Raw genomic sequence first — 4,888 nt, forward strand, 5'->3', positions numbered from 1 at the left:
AGAAACATCATATGATCCGACTATATCAACAAAGCCCATGATGTAGATCACGAGAGAGAGAGAGAGCGCTCAAACACATAGCTACTGGTACAAACCCTCAGCCCCGAGGGTGGATGATACGTCTCCAACGTATCTATAATTTTTGATTGCTCCATGCTATATTATCTACTGTTTTGGACCATATTGGGCTTTATTTTCCACATTTATATTACTTTTGGGACTAACCTATTAACCGGAGGCCCAGCCCAGAATTGTTGTTTTTTTGCCTATTTCAGTGTTTCGAAGAAACGGAATGTCAAACGGAGTCCAAACGGAATGAAACCTTCGGGAACGTGATTTTCTCACCGAATATGATCCAGGAGACTTGGACCCCACGTCAATAAAGAAGGGAGGTGGCCACGAGGGTGGGGGGCGCGCCCACCCCCTAGGGCGCGCCCCCTGTCTCATGGGCCCCCTAAAGCTCCACCGACGTACTCCTTCCTCCTATATATACCTACGTACCCTCAAACGATCAGATACGGAGCCAAAAACCTAATTCCACCGCCGCAACCTTCTGTACCCACGAGATCCCATCTTAGGGCCTGTTCCGGAGCTCCGCCGGAGGGGGCATCCACCACGGAGGGCTTCTACATCATCATAGCCCCTCTGATGAAGTGTGAGTAGTTTACCTCAGACCTTCGGGTCCATAGTTAGTAGCTAGATGGCTTCTTCTCTCTTTTTGGATCTCAATACAATGTTCTCCCCCCTCTCGTGGAGATCTATTCGATGTAATCTTGTTTTTGCGGTGTGTTTGTTGAGACCGATGAATTGTGGGTTTATGATCAAGATTATCTACGAACAATATTTGAATCTTCTCTGAATTCTTTTATGTGTGATTGGTTATCTTTGCAAGTCTCTTTGAATTATCAATTTGGTTTGGCCTACTAGATTGGTTTTTCTTGCAATGGGGGAAGTGCTTAGCTTTGGGTTCAATCTTGCGGTGTCCTTTCCCAGTGACAGTAGGGGCAGCAAGGCACGTATTGTATTGTTGCCATCGAGGATAACAAGATAGGGTTTTTTTATCATATTGCATGAATTTATCCCTCTACATCATGTCATCTTGCTTAAGGTGTTACTCTGTTTTCTTGAACTTAATACTCTAGATGCATGCTGGATAGCGGTCGATGAGTGGAGTAATAGAAGTAGATGCAGGTAGGAGTCGGTCTACTTGTTTCGGACATGATGCCTATATACATGATCATACCTAGATACTCTCATAACTATGCTCAATTCTGTCAATTGCTCAACAGTAATTCGTTCACCCACCGTAAAATACTTATGCTCTTGAGAGAAGCCACTAGTGAAATCTATGGCCCCCAGGTCTATTCTCATCATATCAATCTCCATCACTTTATTATTGCCTTTACTTTTTTACTTTTCCTTTTATTTTACTCTACATCTTTATACCAAAAATACCAAAAATATTATCTATCATCTCTATCAGATCTCACTCTCGTAAGTGACCGTGAAGGGATTGACAACCCCTTATCGCGTTGGTTGCGAGGAGCTATTTTTTGTGTAGGTACGAGGGACTCGCGCGTAGCCTCCTACTGGATTGATACCTTGGTTCTCAAAAACTGAGGGAAATACTTACTCTACTCTGCTGCATCACCCTTTCCTCTTCAAGAAAATCCAACGCAGTGCTCAAGAGGTAGCAGGAAGATTTCTGGCGCCGTTGCCGGGGCGGTCTACGCAAAAGACAACATACCAAGTACCCATCACAATCCCTTATCTCCCGCACTACATTATTTGCCATTTGCCTCTTGTTTTCCTCTCCCCCACTTCACCCTTGCCATTTTATTCGCCCTCTCTTTTCGTTTGCCTTGATGTCTTACTTGGCTCGTTTGCTCGTTTGGTTGAAATAGTTGAGTATTTATTCCTAAACAGAGAAGATAATACCTACGGATCCCCATCCGCTTGCCAATCTTTTTAAGAGATCCAATTATGATGAACCAATTCCTAGTGATTTAGATGCACTAGATTATCTTTACAAGGTTTTGCCTGAAATCCGTGAAGTGGCTCACGATAGATCTTTGAATAAAAAGCATGATTGCAATGATTTTATTATAAATTCTTTTGATGTCAATTGTGCTAATAAGATGCAAAACCCTAAGCTTGGGGATTCTAGTTTTGCTATGTCTACTACTTGTTGCAATGATCATGATTGGGGTGATTCTTCTTATGATCTTGAAAATTTATTTAAGCCCATGATGAATATGAGATTGATAATATTGTTTGCAATAATATGGAAAGTGGGTTCGCAAGAGTGTCAACTTTGCATGCATGTGGATCGTGTTGAGAATATACTTTGTGATAGCTATCTTGTTGAATTTGCTTATGATCCTACATGTAATTATTATGAGAGAGGAAAATATGGTTGTAGGAACTTTCATGCTACTAAATTACCTCTCGTTATGTTGAGATTGCTATTGTCTCTTTCCGCTTCCTTGCATATGCTAGTTTTTGCTTGCCTTGATTTGTTTGCCTATAAGATGCCTATGCATAGGAAGTATGTTAGACTTAGATGTGGTTGTCACATGTTTCATGATGCTCTCTTTGTGCTTAAATTCTTGTCTTTTATGTGAGCATCATTGAAATCTCAATGCCTAGCTAAAAAGGCTTTAAAGAAAAGCGCTTGTTGGGAGACAACCCAATATATTTCCTTTCTGTCGTTGAATAAATAATCCATCTAACTTATGTTTATATGTGGTTTTATGTTTTAATTAGTGTTTGTGCCAAGTTAAACCTATAGGATCTTCTTGGATGATAGTTATTTGATCTTGCTGTAATTTCCAGAAACTTTCTGTTCACGAAAACAATTGTTAAAAATCACCAGAACATGATAAAATAGTGATTCCAATTGCTGCTGATCAATAAACAAATTTTCTAGGTCTTCCTATTGTGGCTGATTTTTTTGAGTTCCAGAAGTTTGCGTTAGTTATAGATTACTACAGACTGTTCTGTTTTTGACAGATTCTGTTTTTCATGTGTTGTTTGCTTATTTTGATGAATCTATGGCTATTAAAATAGTTTATAAACCATAGAGAAGTTGGAATACAGTAGGTTTAACACCAATATAAATAAATAATGAGTTCATTACAGTACCTTGAAGTGGTCTTTTGTTTTCTTTCACTAATGGAGCTCATGAGATTTCTGTTGAGTTTGGTGTTGTGAAGTTTTCAAGTTTTGGGTGAAATCTTTTGATGGATTATGGAACAAGGAGTGGCAAGAGCCTAAGCTTGGGGATGCCCATGGCACCTTCAAGATAATCTAATGACACCAAAAAGTCAAAGCTTGGGGATGCCCCAGAAGGCATCCCCTCTTTCGTCTATTTCCATCGGTAACTTTACTTGGAGCTATATTTTTATTCACCACATGATATGTGTTTTGCTTGGAGCGTCTTGTATGATTCGAGTCTTTGCTTTTTATTTTACCACAATCATTCTTTCTGTACACACCTTTTGAGAGAGCCATACATGAACTGGAATTTGTTAGAATACTCTATGTGCTTCACTTATATCTTTTGAGCTATATAGTTTTGCTCTAGTCCTTCACTTATATCTTTTAGAGCACGGTGGTGGATTTGTTTTATAGAAACTATTGATCTCTCATGCTTCACTTAGATTATTTTGAGAGTCTTAAATGGCATGGTAATTTTCTTAATAACCTCATTATGCTAGGTATACAAAAATAGTAAAAACTTTCTTATGAGTGTGTTGGATGCTAAGAAAAGTTTGATGCTTGATAATTGTTTTGAGATATGGAGGTGATAATATCAAAGTTGTGCTAGTTGAGTAGTTGTGAATTTGATAAATACTTGTGTTGAATTTTGCAAGTCCCGTAGCATGCACGTATGGTAAACGTTATGTAACAAATTTGAAACATGAGGTGTTATTTGATTGTCCTCCTTATGAGTGGCGGTCGGGGACGAGCGATGGTATTTTCCTACCAATCTATCCCCCTAGGAGCATGCGCGTAGTACTTTGGTTTTTGATGGCTTGTAGATTTTTGCAATAAGTATGTGAGTTCTTTATGACTAATGTTGAGTCCATGGATTATACGCACTCTCACCCTTCCATCATTGCTAGCCTCTTCGGTACCGTGCATTGCCCTTTCTTACATTGAGAGTTGGTGCAAACTTCGCCGGTGCATCCAAACCCCGTGATATGATATGCTCTTTCACACATAAAACTCCTTATATCTTCCTCAAATCAGCCACCATACCTACCTATTATGGCATTTCCATAGCCATTCCGAGATATATTGCCATGCAACTTTCCACCACACCGTTTTTCATGACACGTTCATCATTGTCATATTGCTTAGCATGATCATGTAGTTGACATAGTATTTGTGGCAAAGCCACCATTCATAATTCTTTCATACATGTCACTCTTGATTCATTGCATATCTCGGTACACCGCCGGAGGCATTCATATAGAGTCATACTTTGTTCTAGTATCGAGTTGCAATCATTGAGTTGAAAATAAATAGAAGTGTGATGATCATCATTTTCTAGAGCATTGTCCCATGTGAGGTTATAAAAAAAGAGGCCAAAGAAGCCCAAATAAAAAAAGAGGCCAAACAAGCCCACCAAATAAAAAAGAGAGAAAAAGAGAGAAGGGACAATGCTACTATCCTTTGCCACACTTGTGCTTCAAAGTAGCACCATAATCTTCATGATAGAGAGTCTCTTGTTTTTGTCACTTTCCTATACTAGTGGGAATTTTTCATTATATAACTTGGCTTGTATATTCCAACAATGGGCCTCCTCAAGTGCCCTAGGTCTTCGTGAGCAAGCAAGTTGGATGCACACCCACTTAGTTTCTTTTGTTGAGCTTTCATACAT

Source organism: Triticum urartu, chromosome 7A (genome assembly GCF_056163025.1).
Source record: "Triticum urartu cultivar PI428250 chromosome 7A, HENAU_Tu73, whole genome shotgun sequence".
NCBI classification, from domain to species: Eukaryota; Viridiplantae; Streptophyta; class Magnoliopsida; order Poales; family Poaceae; genus Triticum; species Triticum urartu.